The sequence below is a fragment of the Castor canadensis genome, chromosome 4 (genome assembly GCF_047511655.1).
Source record: "Castor canadensis chromosome 4, mCasCan1.hap1v2, whole genome shotgun sequence".
Lineage (NCBI taxonomy): Eukaryota > Metazoa > Chordata > Mammalia > Rodentia > Castoridae > Castor > Castor canadensis.
Genome location: NC_133389.1, coordinates 96,538,385 through 96,565,753, shown reverse-complemented (window position 1 = coordinate 96,565,753; position 27,369 = coordinate 96,538,385). Strand labels below are relative to the sequence as shown.

General features: G+C 35.1%; 1 protein-coding gene and 1 non-coding gene across 7 annotated transcripts in view; both read left to right on the top strand.

Annotated features, from left to right (window-relative positions):
• Window positions 1–27,369, top strand: part of Lrp1b (LDL receptor related protein 1B) — a 1,877,349-nt gene that overhangs the window by 1,371,967 nt on the left and 478,013 nt on the right. The window lies entirely within an intron of this gene.
• LOC141422881 (U6 spliceosomal RNA) lies at window positions 8,856–8,957 on the top strand. Its single transcript, XR_012447584.1, has one exon. It is a non-coding gene; the product is annotated as a U6 spliceosomal RNA (small nuclear RNA).

Sequence of the window (27,369 nt, the reverse complement as noted above, 5' to 3'; positions counted from 1 at the left end):
TTTTATGCCTTGATCTATATGTCTATTCTTTTAACAACAGTCTTGAAATACTGCAGCTTTTAGTCAGTTTTAACATTGGAAGTGTGAGTCCTCCAACTTTGTTCTTTTTTGGGGATTGGTTTGGTTGTCGTGATGCCTTGCATTGCCTTAGGAATTTTAGGAATAGCTTGTCATTTTGGCAAATAAACTAATAGAGATTTTGAGAGTGACTGTGATGGATCTGTAGAAAAAAGTAGTGAATATTGTAATCTTTCAACAGTATATCTCCTAGTACACTAGTATTTAATATCTTTCTGTCTATTTGGGTCTTATTTAATTTTTGGAAAGAATGATTTATAATTTGCAGGTTACATAAATATATATAGAAATTAATATATAAATATATAATATAAAATAGATATATAAATTTTACATTATATATTTTATTAAATTCATTCCTTTTGTGCTGTTTTTCAAAAAATTTTGGAGGTACTAGGTTTTGAACTCAGTGCAGACACTCTACTGCTTGACCCACATCCCCAGGTACTTCTTTGCTGCTTTAATGAAAATTTCTTAGGTTTCTTTTCAGAGTTCATTATAAATAAATAGAAATAAAATTGATGTTTGATAGATTCCTCAGGATTTTCTATATATGACATCATTCGTCATCAAATGGAGTTTGCTTCTTCATTTCCAATCTAAGTACGTTTTTCTCCTCCTCCTCATCTTCTTCCTCATGATCATTTTTTTCACTCTCCTCCTCTTTTTCTGGGTGGGGATGTTGTTCTGGTTAGGACCTTCAGAACAATGTTGACTAGTAGTGACTAAGGAAGAAATCCTTATCCTGTCTTTTGTCTTAAAGGAAAGAATTCAATCTCTACCCATTATCAATATGACTTTGTTTCTTTGTCCTTGACCTTGTCTTAAAGGGAAACACATCCATTAACATCTACTAACTATATGAATATCATCTAATTTGATTTTGTGGATGTCCTTTATCAGACTGAAGAAGAAGATTCCTTTGTTATCTATTTGTTAAGCAATTTTGTCCAGAAGGGGTGTTGAACTTTATTAAAAGCATTTTCTTTATTTACTGAGATGAGCATATAGCTTTGTAATTTATTCTGTTGATACGGAATACTATACTAAGACATTTAAAAAAATGTTAAAATTAACTTACTTTGGGTTAAAATGGGAGAAATGCCATCTGGTCATGGTGGTAGTTCTTTTTCATATGTTGCCAGCTTCAGTTTACTAGTATTTCTATGTCTGCATTCACAAGAGATAGTGACTTTTTTTTCTTGTGATGACTTTGATTTTTGTTATTTTTTTTAAGCACTTTAGTTCTTTTTATTTTTTCCCTTTTACCCCAAATTCCTGTTCTTTCCAGTTGCTTACTCTTATTGACTGGTTCTGCATGCTTATTATGATTCCATACTTATATGGTAATAGCTCACATCTTGTTCCAAAAAAATTACCCAAAGTGAGTCATAGCACAATTAAGACCAAGTTCAACTACACATACAATAAATGTGTCTTAAGTCATTACACAAATAATATTTGGGCCTCTACTGTATGTCAGGAAATGTGCATAGCACTGTGAATATTGATATTGGAACCTCACTTCTTTTATTATCATTATTATTATTACTGTTGTGCTGGGTGGGGGTACATTAGAGTATTTGAAAAAGTTCTTGCAATGAATCAAATATAGCATACCTGAATTCACCCCTCTGCTGCTCTCTTTCATGCCCTCTCCCCCAATTCCTAGAGCAGTTTCAACAGGCATCATTTTTGCATTATCTTACATGTGTATACATTATTTCAGCCACCTCCCCACCCTGTGTCTCCCCCTATTCCCTGTCTCTGGGCAAAACCTACTCCACCCTACTGTTCTCTAATTTTGTAGAAGAAAAAACCTACATGATAATAAGAAAAATATGACATTTTTGTTCATTTGAGGTAAAGATAGCTATATAGGGAGATTCCTTTTGTTGTTTCCATGCATATATATATTACAACCCCAATTAGTTCATCTCTACCAGAACTCTTCACTATTCCCTAGCCCTCTCCCCATAGTGGCCTCAGATGGTTTAAAATTACTATATTCATTCCTGTACAGTGAGCATATCAACTACATACAAGTTTTTGGTTTCCATCCCTTGCCTTATCCCAAATATTCTGGCCTCATAGAATGAGTTAAGAAATATTCGCTCAACTTCTACTTTTTGAAGAATGTATGAAGAATTTGTATTCTACTGTAAAGTTTAGAAGGATTCATTAGTGAAGCTGTGATAGTTAATCTTGTCAACTTGGTTGGTTAAGAAGTAACTGGCGGATTAGTAAGGACGCCATTAGGAGTGTCTGTTCCTTGAAAGTAGGAGGCACCATCTCACAGTTTGTGGACTGATGTGAAATAAAAGGGGGAAAAGGGAAAACCCAGCCATGCAAGCATTTTCTCTCTTTCTCACTCCTCTCCTTTCCTCTCTCCTCTCTTCTCTTCTCCTCTCTCCTCCCCTCCCTTCCCGATCGTTCTCCTCTCCTCTTCTCTCTATTCCCTCCCCACCACGATGGCCTGACACCTTCGAAACTGTTATCCATAGTAAGTCCTTCATCCCTTAAATTGCTTCTGTCAGGTATTTTGCCACAGTAGTGAAAGATCTGAGAACATGTAAGCTTTTTCTTTGGACTTTTCTTTGTGGTTAGATTTTTTTCCATTTTATTTATATTATTATTCCTTTTTAAATTTTTTCTTTTATTCATATGTGTATACAATGTTTGGGTCATTTCTCCCCCTTTCCCCCCACCCCTTCCCTTTCTCCCGCCCCCTCCCTCTCCCCCCCGACCCCTCACTACCAGGCAGAAACTATTTTGCCCTTATCTCTGATTTTGTTGAAGAGAGAGTATAAGCAATAATAGGAAGGAACAAGGGTTTTTGCTGGTTGAGATAAGGATAGCTATACAGGGAGTTGACTCACATTAATTTCCTGTATATGTGTGTTACATTCTAAATTAATTCTTCTCAAACTGACCTTTTCTCTAATTCCTGGTACCCTTCTCCTATTGGCCTCTGTTGCTTTAAAGTATTTGCATTAGTTTCTCTGCATTGAGGACAACAAATGCTGTCTAGTTTTTTAGGTGTCTTACCTATGCTCATACCTCCCTTGTGTGCTCCCACTTTATCATGTGATCAAAGTCCAATCCCCTTATTGTGTTTGCTCTTGATCTAATGTCCACATGTGAGGGAGAACATATGATTTTTGGTCTTTTGGGCCAGGCTAAAGATGTTTTAGCCTGGCCCAAAAGAATGATGTTCTCCAGTTTCATCCATTTACTTGCAAATGATAAGATTTCATTCTTCTTCATGGCTGTATAAAATTCCATTGTGTATAAATACCATATTTTTTAATCCATTTGTCAGTAGTGGGGCATCTTGGCTGTTTCCATAACTTGGCTATTGTGAATAGTGCTGCAATAAGCATGGGTATGCAAGTGCTTCTGGAGTAACCAACCTGTGTCATATTCTTTTGGGTATATCCCCAAGAGTGGTATTGCTGGATCATATGCCAGATCTATGTTTAGATTTTTAAGAAGCCTCCAAATTTTTTTCCAGAGTGATTGTATTAGTTTGCATTCCCACCACCAGTGTAAGAGGGTTCCTTTTTCCCAACATCCTTGCCAAGACCTGTTGGTGGTGGTGTTGCTAATGATGGCTATTCTAACAGAGGTGAGGTGGAATCTTAGTGTGGCTTTAATTTGCATTTCCTTTATTGCCACAGATGGTAAGCATTTTTTCATGTGTTTTTTGGCCATTTGAATTTCTTCATTTGAGAAAGTTCTGTTTAGTTCACTTGCCCATTTTTTCATTAGTTCATTAGTTTTTTGAGTTCCCTATATATTCTGGTTATCAGTCCTTTGTCTGATGTATAGCTGGCAAATACTTTTTCCCACTCTGTGGGTGGTCTCTTCAGTTTAGAGACATTTTCTTTTGTTGAGCAGAAGTTTTTTAGTTTTATGAAGTCCCATTTATCTATGCTATCTCTTAGTTGCTGAGCTGCTGGGGTTCCATTGAGAAAGTCCTTGCCTATACTTATTAGTTTCAAAGTATTTCCTATTCTTTCCTGTACCAACTTTAGAGTTTGGGGTCTGATATTAAAATCCTTGATCCATTTTGAGTTAATATTGGTATAAGGTGATAAGCATGGATCTAGTTTCATTTTTTTGCAGACTGCTAACCTGTTTTCCCAGCAGTTTTTCTTGAAGAGGCTGTCTTTTCTCCATTGCATATTTTTAGCACCTTTGTCAAAGATAAGTTGGTTATAATTGTGTGGCTTTATATCCGGGTCCTCTCTTCTGTTCCACTGTTCTTTATGTCTGTTTTTGTGCCAGTACCATGCTGTTTTTATTGCTATTGCTTTGTAACATAGTTTGAAGTCCGGTATTGTGATACCTCCAGCTTGTTCTTTTTACTGAGTACTGCCTTAGCTATTCGTAGCCTCTTGTGTTTCCATATAAATTTACCGGTTGAATTCAGTTTGCAATTATTTTATTGAGGATTTTTGCATCAGTGTTCATTAAGGAGATTGGCCTATAGTCCTCCTTTTTGGAGGTGTCTTTGCCTGGTTTTGGGATAAGTGTAATATTGGCTTCATTAAATGAGTTAGGCAGTGCTCCTTCCCTTTCTATTTCATGGAACAGTTTAAGGAGGGTTGGTATCAGTTCTTCTTTAAAGGTCTGATAGAATTCAGCAGAGAATCCATCAGGTCCTGAACTTTTCTTTTTTGGGAGGCTCTTGATGACAGCTTTAATTTCATTTTGTGTTATACATCTATTCAGGTGATTAATATCCTCTTGGTTCAGTTTTGGATGATCATAAGTATCTAGAAATCTGTCCACTTCTTCAATATTTTCACATTTATTTGAATATAGTTTCTCAAAGTAGTCTCTGATGATTTCCTGGCCCTCCATGGTGTTTGTTGTTATCTCCCCTTTTGCATTCCTGATTTTACTAATTTGGGTTTTTTTCTCCCCGCATTTTAGTCACATTTGTCAGGGGTCTATTGATCTTTTTTATTTTTTCAAAGAACCAACTTTTTGTTTCATTAATTCTTTGTATGGTTTTTTTGGTTTCTATTTCATTGATTTCAGCTCTTATTTTTATTATTTCTCTTCTTCTATTTTTTTGGGGATTGGTTTGTTCTTGTTTTTCTAGGAGTTTGAGAAGTATCATTAGGTCATTGATTTGAGATCTTTCAGTCTTTTTAATATATGCACTCATGGCTATAAACTTTCTTCTCAAGACTGCCTTTGCTCTGTCCCCTAGGTTCTGGTAGATTGTGTTTTCATTTTCATTGACTTCCAGGAACCTTTTAATTTCCTCTTTTATTTCATCAATGACCTAGTGTTCATTAAGCAATGAGTTATTCAGTTTCCAGTTGTTTGCATGTTTTTTGTCTTTATTTTTGTTGTTGAGTTCTAATTTTATTGTATTGTGATCAGATAGACTGCATGGTATAATTTCTATTTTCTTATATTTGCTGAGGCATGCTTTGTATTTTGGAGAAGTTTCCATGGGCTGCTGAGAAGAATATATATTGTGTAGAAGTTGAATGAAATGTTCTGTAGGCATCAACTAAGTCCATTTGATCTATGGTATGTTTTAGATTTTGGATTTCTTGTTTGGATGACCTATCTATTGATGATAGTGGGGTGTTAAAGTCCCCCACAACCACTGTGTTGGAGTTAATATATGCTTTTAGGTCCTTCAGGATATGTTTAATGAAATAGGTGCATTGACATTGGGTGCATATAGATTGATAATTATTACTTCCTTTTGGTCTATTTCCCCTTTTATTAGTATGGAATGTCCTTCTTTATCTCGCTTGATCAAGGTAGATTTGAAGTCTACTTTGTCTGAGATAAGTATTGCTACTCCTGCCTGTTTTGGGGGGCCATTGGCTTCGTAAATCTTCTTCTAGCTTTTCATCCTAAGCCTATGCTTATTTCTATCAATGAATTGGGTTTCCTGTAAGCAACAAATTGTTGGATCTTCCTTTTTAATCCAGTTGTCAAATGGTACCTTTTGATAGGGAGAATTAAGTCCATCAACATTAAGTGTTTTTATTGATAGTGGTGATTCCTGTCATTTAGTTGTCTTAGTTGTTTGAGGGTTTGATTGTGTATTGCTAAATTGATGTTATTCTCTACTTTCTTGCTTTTTCTTTTCCTGTAGATTGGTACTGCCTGCCTTTTCAGACTCTTCTTGCTCTTACAAGATTTAGTAGAATTTCTTAAGGATTTGAAGTGGAATTTACTAAACATAAATGAATTCATAAAAATTCACATAACTAGAAAAATGATAATAGATTCAGATGACAATTAATTATAAATATATTGTCATACTTTAAAAAATTTACTTACATTGGAAAAAATGGTTTATTACTGCACTCTTCTGAAATGATAGTTTAAAAGTGATTTGATGTATTTAACATTTCTGTAAATATGAAACTATGAAGACAAGAAAAGGATCAGTGGTTTGTCAAAGGTTAAGGTCAGGGAGGGATGAACGAGTAGAACATTGACAATTATCAGGGCAGTAAAACTATTCTATTTAGTACTATGATGGTGGAAATATGTTTTATCCATTTGTCAAAACCTGTAGAACATATACTGAGAGTGACCCTGAAAGTAAATTGGGCATCCGATGATGATATGTCAATAGCCATTGATTTTAACAAAAGTAACATTTTAGTTATGGATTTTGATATTGGAGGGTTGTGAAGGTATCTCAGTGGTGAAATGCTTGCCCAGCATGCTTATGGCTTGGTTTCAATCCTCAGCACCACACAAGAGAATGGATTTTGGTAGTGGAGTAAGCTCTGCAAATGTGAGGGGAGGGGATCTATGGGAAATCTCTATACTTTTCTCTAAATTTTACTGTGAACATATAACTTCTGTAAAAATTAAGTCTATTTTGAAAAATGGTTTTATGTGTTCTTATACAATTATTCAAGAACAAATACAAAATATGCAATGCAATATATAAAACATGGCATTTAAATTTGTTGTAATTTCCTACAATTAGATTTAGCAGTGTTCTTTACAGTGGTTACAGATTTTTTTTTCTATTCAGACTAATAGATACTATGAATATTAAAGCTCTCCTATTGCAGCTGTTGCTAAGAATATATCTCCTATATGAACATTATTCTATTCTATTTTATGTAATAATGATTTTCCCAATACTCCCATGATAGTGACATGGTGACTGCTTTAATTATAGAAATACTCCATAAAGGAAGAATGGCAGGGAGAAGAGCAAAGCAGCATGGTTTAAATGTTTTTCCCCAAGGAAAGAATCGCTTTACATTGATGAACTTGGAAAATCAAAGTCCAGTTTTACTAAGGGAAATGCTGTCCTCTCAAAATGGGACTTAAATATCTCTTAGATGTATGTGGCAAATAATTCAGAAGGAATTTGAAACCCATGAAATCATGGATCAATTTTTTGGCATCAGTTATAATAGAATATTAAGTGGAGAAAAAGTTCTTAAAATATTTTTTTAAATATCATCTTGGGTATTAAAGGATGGAATGATAAGTGTTCATGGAATTTAAAGATAAAATTATACTTCAAAATACTCTAGAAACCGTGATGAAAAATTTGAGAACCACTATGTATTCCTACAGTTGCCATCAAAAAGATTTAAACACTAATTTCTTTAACTTTGCAAATGACGTCTTATTTATGTTGCCATGGTCTACTTCCATTCCTATAAAATTTATGGAGATTACACTTGGATGTAATGCACACATGTAAGAAGTTGTGCTGAGCATGGTGCTTCACAGTTGTAATCCCAGCCTCTCAGGAGGTGTGGCAGGAGGATCACAAGTTTGAGGACTACCAGGGCAAAGAAAGAAAGAAAGAGGTGGGGACATAACTCAAGTGTCAGAGCTCTTGCATGGTTCACAAAAGGTCCTGGGTTTTAATGGGTGCCTAGAATGGTTCCAGTTTAATAGGAAAATATCTCCATCCAAATGAGACATTTGAGACCACTAAGAACTACTCAAAATCTTTTAGATATTAAAGGTCTTTGCTATTACAGTTATATTTGAAGGATGTCTGAGGAATTAATCTTGAAATTCCTCTCATGTTTGTGTCACTTTTCTTATGTATGAAATAATAGAGTGACAATAAAGTGCAAAATACAAAGGCAGGCCCATATCACAGTAGCAAGTAACTTATAAGACTGAAGTTGATAAATGATATGACCTTGTAAGCTTTGGTCTTTTTGAATTTCAACTTCCCAACTGGCAAAATGCACATAACTCTGTTAGAAGAAATGAGGAACAGCTGGCATGCATGGTTTGTTTAATAAACTTCTCTATACAGGAAAGTCATATACTTACTCAAGTGATCGTAAGACATTTTACTTATATAATCTGTTTTGTGAATACATAATGATAACATTGAAAACACTCACTACGCTTTAAAATAAATGAGACTTAAAATCACACATACATGTACATATGTGTGTACATGTATGTATACACATACATACATGTACACACACACTCACATATATAAATGATGTTGTTGGAGTTCCTTCCATTTGACCTTAGGAATTATACATGCTCTATTTCAATGTGTTTACCATGACCTGTTCTATGTAGTCTGCTAGATTTCTAAATGTGGTGGAAATTCTATGTACTCATGCATGAAAGTGGAGCAACGAGACCTATTGAAACTATTCTAAGAAGGGGAGAAGATAAAGAGAAAAATGGATGGAGTGAATCTAACACAAATATATTGTAAAAACTTTTGTAAATGTACCCCCAGTATAACAATAATATGCTAATAAAGAACTTGCTTATGCTCATTTTAGCAATTCATATACTCAAATTGGAATGATACAGAGACCATTAGGCACGACACCTCTGCAAAGATGATGCACAAATTCAGAGTGTTCCATATTTAAACAAACAAACAAGCAATTTGCCACTGATAACATTTTTTATCTGCCAGTTGTTATCAGATGAGACATTAGGGCCAAGGATAAGCATATAAAAAAGTATTTTATTATAATGAATCAAATTTTTACGTGGATTAATAATATACTATATAAATATTTTAACTATACTATGTATTTAATCATGCACATGTATCTATATCTATATCTATATCATCTATATCTTTTAAAACTATATCTATAACTTTAAAAAAATCCTAGCAATTGTAATGTGTTAACAACTCCTGATGTCATATCTGGTATTCAAAATGTAAATAAGCCATGATAATAATTATGTTGTTAAATAGAAAGATTAAATGACATGGAATAATCAACCTGCCTTATGTCCTAGAAATTACACCCTTTGAAAATATTCTTGCATTTGCAACCATATATCAGCCTTAACACTGAAAATTTTTTTCATTGCTGATTTAAATGCTTTAACACTCCCCGAGATATGTATTCTCCAAAGTTGTCCTCTTCCCCAATGTGTTAACAGTGTAATATCTGTCTCAAGTCACACTGAAGCCAGTTGCATTGCCATTTACTCAGAGACTTACAGAACTTTCTGAGATAAGAGAATGTTGAGACTGTTGCAACTTGATTATTTTTCATATAAGATAAAGGAGGCAGCTGCAGGTTGGATTTCCAAAAATGACTACACCAATAGCTCCTATCCTACAGGGTTTTTCTGTAGTATGTCTCGGAATTCTCCTGTGGAGAGGTGGACGTGTCTATATTCCCCACACTGGAATCTGGGCAGACCTGTGGTTATGGTGTGCCATGTGCCTTATGAAGCTATATCATAAAAAGCTATTCACCTTCCACCTGGATCTCTCCTCGGGCACATGCCGTGGAAGCTTTAAACTGACAGGAAAAAAGTCTGGCTCTCCACTGCAAGCCCATGCTGGAGAGGTCATGCAGACAGAATACATACAAAGTACCTATGAAACCCTCACTATTTCTACTCTAGCAGTTGGAGCCTTCCCAGAAAGGTGAGTATGTCTTCACATGATCGGAATTCTTAGCATTCTCCCATTTCAGCAAACTTCAAATGCATCAGAAACTCCAGGACAGGAGAGCTGCTCCTGCTGACCATTGTCTATATTGAATATTCATGATCCATACTGCTGCTTTTGGTCACTGACCTTTGGGATAGGTCGTTCACAACCACAGAAACTGGCACAGATGCCCAGAGATGGGGAATGACTCCTCCAAAGATGCACAGCTTCAACAGAGGTACTAATAGCTGATATGGCTTGATAAAGAATTTAATTCTTTTTCTACTTTACTTCATTTTCTTTTTTATCTCTCTCTTTTGATGCATTAGGATGTTTTCAGGTGTTGTTTAACTTTTCATGAGGCTATTTGAAAGGAAATAGCAAGAATTTTTTTTTTACTTCTTGCCAACATAGATTCTTCTTTGTTGTTACTGAACATAGCTTTGCCTTGAAAATAATGGCCAAAAATACTTTCCTTTTTACTCTATTGTGTAAAATTGCTTAATTTTTTCTGCTGCTGCTAGAAATCTGACTAAAAGGCTTTAACAAATATTGTAGAGTGTGGAGCCTGTTCTCATATGTGTATGGTGAGAAATTAAGTGCTCAATTTCAGAAAAACACATGACTTTCCAGTGTGCACTTGCAAATTCAGAATAATCACAATAAAATACAGAATTAATCACAAGTTAACCTTGTGGAGCATAGCTTGTGTTATCTCCAGATTTATTAACAGAACTCTAAGCATTAGAATTTTTCAGCTATAATTCAAGCTAAATTGGTTTTAATGATTTCGGTCTAGGTGACAAGCAAATAAAATAATTAGGGCACAAAAAGTATAACTATTTAGCTGCTTAGCAAAACTAAATTTGATTCAATATAAGATAAGGGGAATGAGAAATGTTATTTTATGTATTAGACTCTTAGAAAGAGTTTAACATTTTTTTTGTTTTAGTTTTCCTTCTTGTAGGAAAGCAATCATCATCTTTATTTATTGCTGTTTTCTTTTTTCCAACTGTAAACAAGAAGGAAAAAGGGAGCTTGTATGTGGGGAGATTGGTGAAATACTAAAGAGTGTTTACTGGTTCACATTTCATTTACAATTAGAATAGAGAAACACCAGTATTTCCAGAATGCCTTTTTAGTTATTTGTCAACATCATCATAACTCACTCAACAATATTGAGACCTTCTCTGCCAAACACTTTTCTACGAAAGGCTGCAACAAAACAAACCTACATACTCCTGTTCTTATGGACCTTACTTTCTAAGTAAAGCCAGATAACAACAAACTCTCCTCATGTGTAATTTCATTTCAAATAGTGATAAGTAGTAAGAAGGAAAAGAGTTTAAGGAGTGAAAAATTCAAAGCAACTGCATTTTAGATCCCATAGCCAAGGAAAATTCTGAAAATTTTAGCAAATAGGTGAGTGAAGGAGGAAGAGCCCCCCCGTGAAGGTTCAGGGGAAGGCAGAGACATAGTAAGACCTGAGGAAGAAGCCATTGATGTGAACTGGAGAGGATAGCTGTGGGCTGCAGCCCTGTGAGCTGTACTGGCTGAGAGGTGAATGTCCTAACATCTGGGTGGAATCTGACTGCTTAGCTTCTGCTGCTTTGTGGATATAAGTGACTTGGCAGCAAGAATCCAATCTTTCATTCTCTCTGCTCTGGGGACTTTAACTTCTATAACTTTTAGCATAGATCTTCAGATGACAATGGAAATTTGTCATAAAAAATAAATGCATCTATTTATATTCTGTCATTTTCCCTTTGTGCTTTAACATTTAATTGGAAAATGTATATATTCAAGATGTACCATGCAGTGATGATTACCACAATCAAATTAACACATCTTTTGCCATCCTTACTGTATTCTAGATTTCTATAACTTGTTTATCTTATAACTGAATGCTTTTCTCTTTCACTGACATCTCCCGATTTTCCCATCTCCCAGCTCTCCATGACCACTGTTCTACCTCTGCATCTACAAATTTGACTTTCTGAATAGTAAGAGCAAACATGAATAACACTATATGCCAGATACCTTATTAAATGCTTCACTTAATCCTTATCAAAACCTTATCAGGAGGTAGCATTATTATTCCTGTTTTATAGATGGGGGAACCAAGGCACAAGAAAGGTTGTGAAACTTCTTTGAATGGATATTGCTGGTAAAGATCAGGTTTAGCTTTGATTTTGATTTTGAATGCATACAATCTGGATTCACAGTATGTGCTGCTAATCTCTGAATTTCATAAAATTATACTTTTTGCTTTTTCATTTTTGTTTTGTGGTGCTTTGAACCCAGGGCCTCACACATGCCAGGCAAGCATTCTACTTCAGCTACACTCCCAGCCTTTTCATTATGCGTTAGAGACAAAACCTGTGAAATGTGGAGATGTAGTTGATAATTTACATAACACTTCAGGTATCCTTACTGTTTTTAAAACAAGTATTCACTTTCCTTTAGGTATTGAAAATTGGTCACCTCTGTCTTGTAAAAGTTGTTAATGCCTCAAATAAAAATGAACAAGGAGTTTTAAACATTAAAATGAGAACTTGTTTTATGTTTATTTTAACATATTAAATAAGTTAGAAAGGCTGTTTCCTTTGTTATGAAAATATACTCAGAGTAGTAAAGCAATCCACATTCAGAGTAGTAAAGAAAGACAAAGGAAATCTTTCTTGTACCAGTTCTTCTTCCATGAAATAAAATACAGAGTCTCCTCAAGCTATTTTGAAAAGTAACTGATAAGCATTTGCCAGAAAGAATTCATTTAACTCAGTGCAACATTTCTCACAGTGTATACTGTGGACCACCCTTGTATTCTTGTTAGGAATTCAAATTCCAGCGCTCATAACATATTCTATTTAAAGAATATTTATCTCTGGTGAAATATATGCACATGTATTTCACTCCAAGTATTGTTATGTTTTTTCCCTAAGAAACACATCCAAAGATGAGGCATCTATTTTATAGCAAGCTTTGAGAGTAGTTTAAAAGTTCAAATTTGGATTTAGTAGAATGAAATGTATTGTTATTCATAAAATTTCACTTAACTCCAAAGTAATTTCATCATTAGTTCAAGAATATCAAGTGCTCATGCAAAGATAAGATAATTTAGGCAAATATTGTTCACACTATTGTTCTGGGTCTTATCCATCTAACTCAAATTAATCATAAAAACTGTTCATGACTAAAAATATAAAAATAGTATTTGTTCTAATTTGTTTTGCACAAATTCCCCCAGTCAATGGTTGGTAATATTGAAGCTACCTATTTTGTCTTGATACCTCTTTTGTCTTTAAAATAGAATTGAAAATAACAATGAAAATTTCTTTCCAATTATTTTGTATTGTGTTTTATTATTATTAGAAAGACTTGATATATTTGAAATTTTATGTGAATTTTGGGTATGAAGAAAGCCCATTCTTAATATTCTTTTTTTTTATTGTTTTATTATTCATATGTGCATACAATGCTTGGGTCATTTCTCCCCGCTGCCCCACCCCCTCCCTTAACCCCCCACTCTGCCCCCTCCCTCTCCCCCCAACCCCCTCAATAACCAGCAGAAACTATTTTGCCCTTATCTCTAATTTTGTTGAAGAGAGAGTATAAGCATAATAGGAAGGAACAAGGGTTTTTGCTAGTTGAGATAAAGATAGCTACACAGGGAGTTGACTCACATTAATTTCCTGTGTGTGTGTGTTACCTTCTAGGTTAACTCTTTTTGAACTAACCTTTTCTCTAGTTCCTGGTCCCCTTTTCCTATTGGCCTCAGTTGCTTTTAAGGTATCTGCTTTAATTTCTCTACGTTAAGGGCAACAAATGCTAGCTAATTTTTTAGGTGTCTTACCTATCCTCACCCCTCTCTTGTGTGCTCTCCCTTTTATCATGTGCTCATAGTCCAATCCCCTTGTTGTGTTTGCCCTTGATCTAATGTCCGCATATGAGGGAGAACATAAGATTTTTGGTCTTTTGAACCAGGCTAACCTCACTCAGAATGATGTTCTCCAATTCCATCCATTTACCAGTGAATGATAACATTTCGTTCTTCTTCATGGCTGCATAAAATTCCATTGTGTATAGATACCAAATTTTCTTTATCCATTCATCAGTGCTGGGGCATCTTGGCTGTTTCCATAACTTGGCTATTGTGAATAGTGCTGCAGTAAACATTGGTGTGCAGGTGCCTCTGGAGTAACCTGTGTCACAGTCTTTTGGGTACATCCCCAAGAGTGGTATTGCTGGATCAAATGGTAGATCAATGTTTAGCTTTTCAAGTAGCCTCCAAATTTTTTTCCAGAGTGGTTGTACTAGTTTACATTCCCACCACCAGTGTAAGAGGGTTCCTTTTTCCCCCGCATCCTTGCCAGCACCTGTTGATGGTGGTGTTGCTAATGATGGCTATTCTAACAGGGGTGAGGTGGAATCTTAGTGTGGTTTTAATTTGCATTTCCTTTATTGCTAGAGATGGTGAGCAGTTTTTTCATGTGTTTTTTGGCCATGAAAAAAGTTCTGTTTTAAACTAAAGTTCTGTTTAGTTCACTTGCCCATTTCTTTATTGATTCATTGGTTTTGGGAGAATTTAGTTTTTAAGTTCCCTATATATTCTGGTTATCAGTCCTTTATCTGATGTGTAGCTGGCAAATATTTTCTCCCACTCTGTGGGTGTTCTCTTCCCATCCTTAATATTCTTAAGTTAAAAAAACATAATATTACTCTATTATTATCAATAGCATTTACAGTAGGTACAAAACATACAGATTTATGTCCTTTGGTGACACTTAAAATGTTTTTTTGGATTCCACCATATTTAAAATAAAGTAGCAGTAACATAAGTGTTTTCATAATTGCTTTTTCCTTGTTATCTACTTTATTTGATTACCAAGGTTTGGGAAATATCTTAGCATATTTTTCACTTACATCTAAATACTATTTACTAAACAATTATTTCTTTTGAAAAATCAATGCTTAATTTATTTAGAATAATATTGATAGTGATAGATTTTTTTTTAAATAGGAAATCATCCATTATAATGAATCTAAAGTGGGAAAATGAACTATATGAAGAATAATGTTCTTTAGAACAGAGGAATCTACTCAGTCCTCTTTCTGTAAGTTTAAAGCATCCCTGCTAAGACAAAGCTTTTTCCCCACCCTGCCCTGTCCTCTTCAGCCAATTATTTTGGTCCTATGACAAGGACTAGAAGACCTTTCCTTTGTTCTTTTGCTGTAGAAAATTTCCTAATGAGCTACTTTTCTTTGTAAGTTTGTATGTTCCATAGGTAATTGCATATGGAAGGGAATAAAAGATTTGTTTTACCTTAGAGCTGATCAAATTTATGGATGACAAAATATCCTGAAGCTTTGAAAGCTATGCATAGGATAACTAATATGGCCAATTAAGACTAGTGTGAATGCCAAAGAATTCAATGGAAAGTCCTAGGAAGGCCTTCTGTATTTTCCTATCATCTTCAGAGACAGATGTGATCTTAAATTCAGCTCTTCTAATGATTTTTGTTCATTTACCATATAGTTATTGATGAAGTTTTGTCCATTGTCTGGCCATGTTTTCCATTCAGTTGATCATGGTTATTTGTAGTGGAATGTACTTTGCTAGATCAGTCCTCAATGCTTAGATGACCTGGAAATGTGAAACAGACATGGTACTTTTTTAGTTGGCTTGCATATGTTCTAGTATGTCTTACATCTTGATGAATAGTGTTCTTTCAACATAATGTTAATTTTAATACTGTATAACTTCTTGCTTTTGGTTACAAATTTTCTTTTGCAATTTAAAGTATTTTTTCATCATTTATCCATATGTGGATTTAAAAAAATTCAGAATGGCAGATGAATGCCTGTTATGGGTTGCATTGTGTCCTCTGAAATTCATAAGTTGAAGTCCTAACATCTAATAGCTCAGAATGTTATGACATTTGGACATAGAGCCTTTGAAGGGGCAATTAAGGCAAAATGAGGTTATATGGATGGGCCCTCGGCCAGTATTATGGTGCTCTCATAAGAAGAAGAGAGTTGGGTACAGACAACAGAGAAAACACAAGGTGATGACAAGAGAGCAAGATGGCCATTTTTAAGCTGAGGAAAGGATGCTTAGTTACATTGAACTCAGATATCTAGCCTCCAAAGTCGTGATAGTAAGTTTCTGTTCTCCAAACCAATCAATCTATAATATTTATGATAATCCTTGCAAACTAATACAATATCTAAATATATTATGAAACAAGTGATCACTAATTGCTACTTACAACATTTTTTTCTTAGAGAGAAGATGATAATGGTTATAGGAAATTCAGTATCCAGTATTAATTATGTGTTTAAACTGAAATGTGTAAATTTAATGCCATCTTTTTTCCCCCAGGAAGATGAATAGTAATAGAAATTCCCTTGCAATACAAAACCTCTAAATTTCTTACCCCACAGAACCTTCTCTTTCCTTATTTCAACTTTGTGTGATATGATCCCATTTATTTCTGTCTCATTGTACCTATTTTGACACTTTTCTACCTCTTTGCAGAGCCCATATCCCACACTGACAGTTATTTCAATATCCACCTTGAACCTTTGTACTCCTTGTTTCTTTGATATTCCTGCTTTGCAAATTCCCAAATCTCTGTAAAGCCTATAATCTTTTCTCTATCCCCATCCTACAGTCACTATAATTTACATGTTACTTCAAATCTTCAACCCATCCTGCAATCTCACTCTCAAAAGATACTTTGAATTTTAGTTTATTGAGATGGCTAGCGCAGTATCACAAACTGAAACTACTATGTGAGTTAGGGAAGTTTCAGGTTTGAATGAAGTAGTTATGGAGGGAAGGCACTGTGACTACTATACAGGACCTACCAGGAACAGACGTACTTAACCACACATTATGGTTGTGGTCAAATATTGCCAGCAGTGCATTGCTAAATCTTCTATTAATTTTTTTCTAAGAGGAGAAGGTTCAGCTATAGAAAATAATGTTGTAGGCCAAATAAAACATTTATTTTGTGACTACTTGGAACATTTTTAGGTAGGTCATTATGTGTAAGATTTTGTTCTTGCTCTCACCCATATTACTAAATGCACATCTTAGGCACACATCAGGTTGATGAGGGAAATTAAGTGGAAAAGGCATAAATGAAGGTAGGAAATCTACTGACTTCTATAGGGGAAAGAGGAAAGGAAGTCTTAGTGGTTTAAACCTAAGAAATTTTAGCAAGGCAGAGCAATTTTTGAGCCAAAAATTGCCATTCAAAGGAATCCATCTGCCTCACCATTGGTACCATTATCTTGGAACAGTAAGGGATGTGGGGTCTTTGTGTGAATTAGACAGTGGATTCAATCAATTATCCTCCCCAACTTAGAGATTTTAAAGGCACATATACTTAGTTGCCACAGACCATCTCATGCACCACTGAGTTCTGCCCCTTCAGGGGTGTAGGAATAGCTCCTTCATGGTTCGTATCAACTTTTTTTTTAATCTTCTCCTGTGGGAATATTTAGAAGAGGAAGGTCACAGACCATATAGCTATAGCTGACCTTAGGCCATGATTGATACAAAATCAATCATCCATGAAAGTTTGTTTACCTCTTTTTTGGGGGGCAGTACTGGGGTTTGAACTCATGACCTCACACTTGCTGGACAGACACTTTACCACTTGAGCCATGCCTCCAGCCCTTTTTGTTCTGGTTATTTTGAGATAGGGCCTCACTTTTTTCCCAGCCTGGCTGGAACCATGATCCTCTTATTTTAAGCTTCTTGTCTCCATTGTTATTACAGATGTGCACTACTGTGCCCATTGAGATGGGTCTCATAAACTTTTTTGCCTGGGATGACTTGGAACCACAGTCTTCTAGGACTCAGCTCCCTCATAGCTTGGAGTGACAGGCCTAGGCCACTGTGCCCAACTATTGGTTGAGATGGGGTCTTGTGAAACTTTTGCCCAGGCTGGACTCAAAATATGAACCTCCCAATCCCAGCCTCCCAAGTAGCTAGAGTTACAAACCTGAGCCACCACTGCTGCTTACCTCTTTTTACCAGCAGATCTCAGACAGCAGCTTTAAATGTAGTTCAAAGGTGTTCTTGCTATGACCCTTTAGGAGAAGTGTAACTACAATTTGGTACCAGGACCTCTATCCCTACCAAGCCCAGAGTTGAAGTAAAGAAAAGCACCAAATCATCTAATGGGTGAAGAGTGATAAAAAATGAGGACTTTGTAGTTTTCACCTTTTACTTCCTAGAGCCATGAATTGTTTCTGTTGGTGATGTGGCATCTTTATAGGTGTCTCTTAATATTGACTACTTTGTCTCCTGGGAATGGTACCCCATGTTTTCAATGTTGCTTCTGAGATGATGGTTCAGCTGTGTCTTCACTTATGAGATTAGCTCTTTTTGGATGATCTGATGTATGATTTAGCCAGTGGATGCCATGGTTATGGGTCTACCTTTATACTTCTTTTGCTGTTAAGTGGGTCCTGTGGGTGAAGCCTTTCTCTGTGGAATCCAAGAATGTGGATTATGTGTGCCATAAGCCTTTGAATAGTGGTGATAGCTGAGGACCTACAGCACAAAAGACCATACCTGGAATGGACTTATATTTTTATGAGGATGAACAATGACCCTTCCAAATTAGAATGTGCCCAACATGGTTGAATTGTCACCAACTGGTCAATTAATGTCTTTGAGGAATAGTACAATATAAGAAACTCTTTTTTGTAATTGGAGATAAGTGGGAGTTCATGCCATTGAATATTCATCTGTAACAGAATGCCTCCTTTGTTTCTGTACCCAGTTGTGGGGTGGTTGATGATACAGCCAATCGACAATGGCATTTGTGTTATCAGTGTTCCTTTTGTGGAAGATTTGTTTTTTGTTGATAGTAAAATGTGATTCATAAGTCTTCATATTTCATGCTCACCTCCATATGTCAATACACATGCTTCTACTCCAGAACTCCTTATCTTTAATTTCCTAATTGTTTTCTTTCCAGTCTCATGACCAGATGGCCTGGCCACTGGCCACTGACTCAGAATTTTTATATGTGCATACATCAAGCTACTTCTTTCACACAATGTGCACGGCTCACAGCTCATACACAGGAATGATTATTTTTCCCTATCCACAGACCTGCAGAGCTGCCCTTAATTATGGCCATAATTCATTTTTAGATTATACTCATATATTGAGCTGAATGAGTCATAAAACAAAGTTGGTTTTTCCTTCTTCTTTAACTGGTTGTTAGGGAACTCCATATGACTACATGTATGAGAACCTAACTCACGATGGACAATTATGGATGCACAGTTGCTTAGAACCTCAAAGTCAAGCATGCTCTTTCTTCCAGGTCCCAGGAATATGTCAGGAGCACTTTTATCAAAGAATATATCATTCTCTGATACAAATGGCATATCCTTATTGCAGAAGCTCAGGAGCCCAGGAGCCTGTGCTGGGATTCTCCCACAGAGACTTTTCATAATCTCCTTATGGCATTGTTGTCTGCCACTTTGACCCAAGAAAACACAGGGTCTGTTGGCTCAAGTGACAAGGCTGATTGTTTCACAGCCTGGAGTTTCACTGATATGTGTCATGCTTAAAGCCAGTTTTTCATACCATGAGGAAAATGGGCCCAGGCCCATCTGATGTGTGCTATAAATGAGTCACATTTAAAATCCAAAGAGCATATCATGTACTATGCTTCTTTCTTTGGGTTAAGATGGCAAGAGACATTGATTGTCTTCAATTTTGAAGGGGATATTGGGCATGCTTTTGATGACTAGATTCATAAAAATGTCACCAAAATAACAAGTCCCTGAATCTTCCTGAGGTTTCTTTCTAACCCTGTGGAATATATGTGTTTTCCAATGCCTCCAACATCCCAACTATCACTCTTTTATTTTGCCTGAACTGTATGATATCTATCTCTACTTATATCTATCTATCTATAGATTATAGATATGTATCTATAATGGGTCAGTGTAATGTTCTTTGCTGAGTCTAGTGGTCCATATTTCAGATCTTTTCAAACTATATTATGACAAAGGGTAAGAAAGTTAATATAACCCTGAGGCATAACTATAAATAAATACTGTCTACTGTAGGTGAATTCAGACTCATTCTGATTCTCATCTAGAATTAGATTAGAAACAATATATTGACCATACTAATGACTGCATGCCATGTATCTGAGTACTTGCTAATCTACTGATACAATCTGGGCTACTACTTATTTAAGCTTGTGCTAGTCTACCGACGTTCTCAAGGTTCCATTCAGTTTCTTCTGGAGCTTGATTGGCAAGTTAAATAGAAATGAATTAAGTGCCATTTACCTCTACAACCTATTTTTAATAGTGAGAGAAGTCTTCTCCATCCCCATTCTCCTTGAGATATTTTATAAGATTTTACTACCTTGAAATTCAGGTTAGATTGTAGTGGTGGAGAGAGTAAAGAGAGGCAGCTTTGGAAGTATCCCCTTGGACTTTCTATGATAGCTCTTACTGCAGATGCAATAATCTCAATGTTGAGGCCACTCAACTGTTAAGCGTACCAAACTTAATTCTATATACTTGGATTAAGAAAATAATCCAGGAACAGGTCTGTGGAAACAGTGAGCTCACATGAGCCAGAAATTATGCAGGACTTCATTTATTACCTAGCTTCTGCAATCTCCATGTCCCCAATCCTGAAACACAGGTAGATGACGACACTTTAGGTCTTTGGATATGAAGGTAAACTCCATGTCCAGTGATCCTCAAAATGTCTAAACATTTTCCCTTTCTTTCCATACTGAGTCACTAAAGTAAATGGTCATAGGTCATTTTGGTGAAGACCTAGGAGGATCAGCACAGTTATTTAATTGCTGGAGTGTTGCAGAGTATTGTCTTCCTTGGCCTTGGTTACTTCTTCAGTACTGGAACTGAAAAATTGATTTAGGTCTAAGACTTGTGCCAAGAATCATGATGTTTTATTGGAGCAACCACCTTCTGGCTTCTGCTGTTTTTATGGGTAGTAGATGTTAAGCAGCATAGTTTATTTTTGGTCTTATGGACACTGCCCTGTATCAAACATCTCATTTTATGCAGATCAAACTTCCAAAGCTATTCTTTCCACCTTACCAATCAAAGTAGTTATGGCCTCTTCTAACAGTTAAGCACAACAGCCTCATCTATATTAAATTTGGGGTAGGAGTGGGAAGGGATCAAAACTATGGATGTTAGTGAGCTGAGCTTGTGACTGCTTCTCCTGGTGTCATCCTTGGCCTACTCCTCAGAGCACACTTAGTGATGCTGGTTTTTCTATCAGCATTGCATTACTGTTTTTCTTGGTGAATGGTGTTCTCTGCAGCCTCCAGATTGGTGAGTTTTTTCCCTTTATAGACCGTATCTATTTCTCCTTTCCTATTTACCTCTCTTGTTTTCTTTATTCCTTCCTCTAAAATCCAGTGCAGCAGATGTTTGTACAAGATGAAAGTCATACTTTCTCTCTGCATTTAAGAGCCACCCTAGCAAAGTGTAAGTTCCATATCATGGAGACATTGCCAGAGCACAAATTCCCCTGTCCTGGGAAAGTATCCAGTGTTACATTCAAAGCTGTCTTGAGAAAGCACCCTCACGATGCATTTCAGAGCTATTTCTCTGGCTTCTGTAGGTCATGCAGGTCTCTCTTATGATTGCTTTAGTATATCACCTCTTTTCTCCTTTGTGAGGTTTAGTGTCTCCACAGACGAATTACACTTGATTTAATCATACTGATCAACCAAGTAGCCAGGTCAGGAAGTGTATGTAGTTTTATTTGTTGAATATTGTTATTGTGTGACTATATTAGTTTGTTTATTCATTTTACACTGATGGATGTCCATTTTTTTCTAGGTTTGAGCTCTTATGAATAATAATAGACTTTTATAATATTTTGTGAATATCATTTTCATTATTTAGCTTTATGATCTAATAATTAGCTTTCATACATTCAAGTATCTAAATATCTATGGAGCAATAAACAATTGGAATAAAAAAAGGCACATGTTGTAGGATTTGTACAATACCTTTGTACTTTGTGCTGTGTTAAGTACAGTGTTATTCATTGATTCAGTTTTAAGTCTGAGGAAAGTCTACTCAGCCACTCACTAGATTTCCTGAAGCTATGGGGTTTCCTTTTGTAGACTCCTCTCCAATTATCTGCTCGTCTGTCACTGCTTTCCTTTTAAGATCTAAGAGACTTACAGCTCAAGGTAACATAGCAGGAGAAAAGGACACACACACATATAGACACACATGCAGAATTGTTATGGCTCTACTTTGATAATTGAAAACATTTCAAGTTAGCTACTTCAGAACAGAACCTTGTCCTTGATCTACCCTTCTTAAGAAGTCTATCACAAACTTTCTAAAATATTTCACTTGTATTCTCACTGAGTTTCTTACAGAATCTTGTTTTTTAATCTCTCTGAGATGTACCTTGTTTTTAAAACTCTGAGCTTTTGTAAAAATTAAATTTCATTTCACTTATTTTATCTGATAATGCCAACTGATAAGGGAATCTTTAAGTTTTTTCATTTTGTACAAATTAATTTTCATGTCTAATATAATCTTTAACCTCTCATCCACAAGAGCTAATAGTTTAATTGAAGTAGAAAGTATCTGTTGGCTGAGTTGCTTTGACACTTCTTATATTTTGAAATACCTGTTTCTGATTTTGCTAAGATCAAAACTATGATCAATTCTAATAATTACCATCCACAGCCCAGTTCATATGACTACTTCTTTCCTTTACGTTTTTTCTCTGGCTCATTTCACCATTCCTAAGATTGAAATTGGGGTTAATTTAGTAAAGTTCAGCTTAAATATTTGATGAAATTGTTGAAGCTTATTGGTTTCCTGTACAGATAGATACTGAGTGTCATTCTAGCAAATAATATCAAACATTCAACAGAGATTCCTTGTATTTATTATTACCATAAAAGACTCATTTTGCTTTTTTATGAAAGGCCAAAAAAGAGCACATTTATTTATGTCTTTTATGATCATGTTAGGTGTGGCTGAATAACAGTAAATACAAATCAGAAAATAAGAATCATATGTATGTGTCTATGTGTCATTTATAAATAAAAGGATATGCACATATGTTGAGATAGTCATTGAGGATATTAATAAGAATTTTTTTATCCTGAAAATGAATTTTTTTTTTTAATTTTAGTATATAAAACTCATGGTTAGAGAGTGGAAATATCTATCACAGTATCTAATTATTTATTTTCAATAGTTTATTTTCTCTTATTTCCTTGGGAGAGATCATTTTCATTTTGCAAGTAACATATTGAAATATTTTCTATTTAATTTTAAATTTATAAAGAGAATATTCTGTTAAACTAAAACTTTAAAACTTTTACCAAATTTATTTGCATAGATATTTTTCATTTGTGTTTTTATGTATAGTAGTTGGTATGTTATTATACTTTTTATGTGCTGGGTAGCTAGGTATTCAATGCTTCAACCAAGATACACTTATTTAGTCCTCATGACAGTTTATTTTTCACATTTGATACATTGGGAAACTTCTCAGAAAGACTCAGTAACTTGCAGATTGTTAACTCAGGTATCAAATCTCAGTGTCTATACCTTTAGTCCTTAAGATACATTCTTCTCATCACAAGACCTTTAATTAAGGAATTCTTTTTCACCACAAGAGATAATGAAAAAGCAATGCAAACATATTTGTTGAAAAAGCTGATATTTTTATGTATATACAATCTTTGTCCAGTTAACTAATTTGAGTCATAACAGAACATTTAAGGAAGATTTCTGCCTGAAAAACAGAAAGGCAGTGTTTTCTGGAATGGGTTTATGAATTCCTGAAGAAATTCCTTTGTAATTGTATTCTAAAGACAAGTCGATGGAACATGCTGTCTCAGTTCTATAGCTTGCATATGTGGGTTTGTTTTCAGTTCAGTTTTTTAATCTCAGGGTCTGAACTCAGGAACTTGAGCAGGCACTTGAGCAACAACTCTAGCCCTTTTTCTACTCTCGATGTTATTTCTTACATAGGGTCTCACATGTTTGCCCTGGCTTGCCTGTACTGTGATCTACCTGCCAATGGCTTCTCCCATAGCTGGAAACCCAGACATGTACCACGGTGCCAACATTTTTGTCAAGATGGAGTCTCACTAACCTTTCTCCTGGGATGACCTTCAACCATGGATCTCTTCTTCCTGAGTAGCCAGAATTACAGGCTTGCACCATTGCATTGGGCTGTAGTTTATATCTGGAAGGCTAAAACATAATAAATTTAAAGAATTTTTCCTTGGACTGCTTTCAGACTCTTCTAATTTGAAGAGGATGAGAGGATAACAAGATATTTTAGCTCTTCTATGCTACCTGAAATTGATAATTAGCCACATAAGGACTATAAGGAGTAACTTAATGCGTATAAAACACAACACAGTGCAACTGCTTTGAAAAGAAAAAATTATGAGTGCTTAAGGAAATGTGAAAGATTTTTTCTGTTACCCTGAAAGGAAACAGTTCAAAACCTGAAAGGGAATTGCTTTTGTAATAAGTATGTTTAATGCAAATTCTATTCAGGACACAAAAGCCAGACAGGCTTATATTTCTTATTTGAGAAAATAGTAATTTAAAAGAGAATGTACGTTATCTAAGCTTTCATAACATTGGACCTTAAGGGGATTAAGATATCCAATACCTTTGAAGTCTGCAGATTTTTTTTTATTTACTCACAAAGATGGAGTTCTTAGTGATTTGTTGCAGTAAGATAATTGCCCATTAGCGTTTATATTGATTTGCCTTTCTCAAGATGAAAGAAACAAATGTAAGTCGTTAGCACCTTATTATTGAATTCCTTTTAATAAGGAATATTGAAAACTTGAGTCTTTCTTAACCTAAAAATGTTTGAAGAAATGATTTCAACATTTGGAAAGAATAGAAAGTACAACTTAATTCATATGAGAACCAAGGCAGTAGAGAGATTATGAGCTGGCTGTCGTCACAATTGCATGTTCCTTAAACTGGGTGGAAAAGTTTTTGTCTCTCCCTCCTATTTTGATAATTTACTACACTCATTAATTGTCTTTTTATTTGAAGTAGATTAAAGTGAAGTTTCTTGTTCATCCCTTCTAATCCCATTGCTACCCCGTCTTCAAGGCTCAGTAGAAGTCTTGTTACCTTGGTGGAGGTTTCGCCTTCACTGCTTTCATTACCCTCCTTCCCTCTCACTTCCTGCAACCTCACAGTCTGCTCCAAAGGTTCCAAAGGCCGTGTCATGGTTCAGTAGTGTGGAGACATTGATCCTCAGGGCAGTAAGGCATAGCCAGGTTGTCTAAGTCTTTAGGTCTGTCCTTCCAGTGACAAGCAACATCCTAAAGAAATTATTATACCACAAAAATACCTTCATTGTCTATTGGTTACACTGTAAAAATAGTTTCAATGTTGTAGCTGCATCAGTAGTATTAAGCTTTTGTTTTACATGTATAATCTGCTAGGTAAACAGGGATTTCACTTAAAAAGTTTATTCTTACAGTAATAAAATATTTACTCATCTAGGGATATATTTTTATTAAGTACCAAACATTGCAATTTAATAAATTCGAATATATACATGAGTAGAATTTTTTAAAGGATGAGAAGCACAAAAGTAAAAACCAAAAGTTTAACATTTTTCTGTATTGTCTTGGATTTTCTTGATAATTCTAGCCATTCTCAAAGATTAGCCTACCTGACTTTTAAGTCACTTGTCTATAACATGCATTTGATGTTAAATTAGTAATGCATGCCTAATCTTGTTCTGAGAAGTATTTTATGCAGCTTTCCAAAGTAAGAGAAATGCAATAATATTGACAACTAAATGTGAGAAAATGAGCACTAAAAGAAAAATTGAGGAAGAAAATGAGATAAAAATGAATGCTTCATAATTTTATATTTTTTCTTACAAGTTTTTAGTAAATTAATTTTTTTTATTAATAACTAGTATAAAGACAAGTATGATCAACTTCAGAGCTAACAATGTCTATGTACTTTAAAGGAAAAACTCCTGCAAAAATATACATATATATAGAATAGGGCACAAATATAGTACAAAAAAGTCAGCTTATTGGGAGTAGAGGAGGATCAAAGCAAAATAACCTCTGAAAAAGCTGCCTTGGGGATTGTCTTGGTTCAGCATAAATTGAAGAACAGAGATTTTTAGAGATCTAGGACTAATAATATATCAGAATCAACTGATAAAGTTTTTTAAAAAAAGCTTTCTGTTATTTAAAGGCAACTACCAGCTAGAAAAGAAAAATAGCTTCAAACCTCTTGTTTCCTTGAAAATTTCTTTAGTAGTTAGTCACTAAGAGCAATGAGATTGTACTTGTGAAGGGGACAGGAAGTAGCATTTCAGAATTGAAATCTCCTTTACAAGTTCATGAACCTTGCTAAATAAAAGCAATTTTCTTGTTATTTGTAATTTCAGTGGGTTATCTAGGAATGCATAACCTGCACAGTACTTCAGATTAAGTAATTTAAAATCTCAGGTATGGCTGCATCATTGCTATTTCCTTAAACTCTCCATGTAATTCCAATGGATAGCCATTTGATGATTACTGAATTTAAACTATGCAAATGCATATCTGTTGCCAAGGTTGAGAACAATTGCTAGGGAAAGCTTGTCTTTGGAGAATAAGTGAACAGAAAGGGAAAGAGATGATAATAGGTTGAGATGAAAGGGAAAGAAAGAAGGGAGAAACCAGGGATATGGCATGAGGCTTGGGCTCCATGTAAATTGCCACTGAGAAACCAGTGGTGGGCAGGACACAACACTTCACAGAATAAAGGTCCTTTACCTAATTTTTAGTTTGGGATTTTTATCATATAATAAATATCCCTGGCCCATGATTCCATAAATTCTATTTGTTTATATTTCATGTTTGTGCAAATGTCCTGTTAGCATGGGTAGGAAGTAAAAAAATGGATTAATGTAAAAGGCTAGACTATGAAATTGCATGAAACAGGAATAAAATGTTAGATTGAAAGCATAATAATTGAAAATATAAAAGTGACATGAGAAAGCTTGCTATTTCAAAAACTATATTGGAAAAGGTGATTTTTGAAAGGGCAGAAAGAGGGGGCTTGCATTAGAGTTAACTGTCATATCTGTGAATGTTTTAAAATGAGGAACAGATTGGAAACTGTTATCTTAGATAAGCCAAAAGAATTAATAAATTACAGGGCCTTAAGGCAGCCTTTATAAATGTGGCAACAATTATATTTCTGGGCCTGTCTGTTAAGGTCACTGCTAATGAGTGACAATAAAAATTATGGAGAATGCTTATATTTCTGACTACAAATGGGGAAAGTAACTGCAACAAAGTCATCTGAGAGTGACA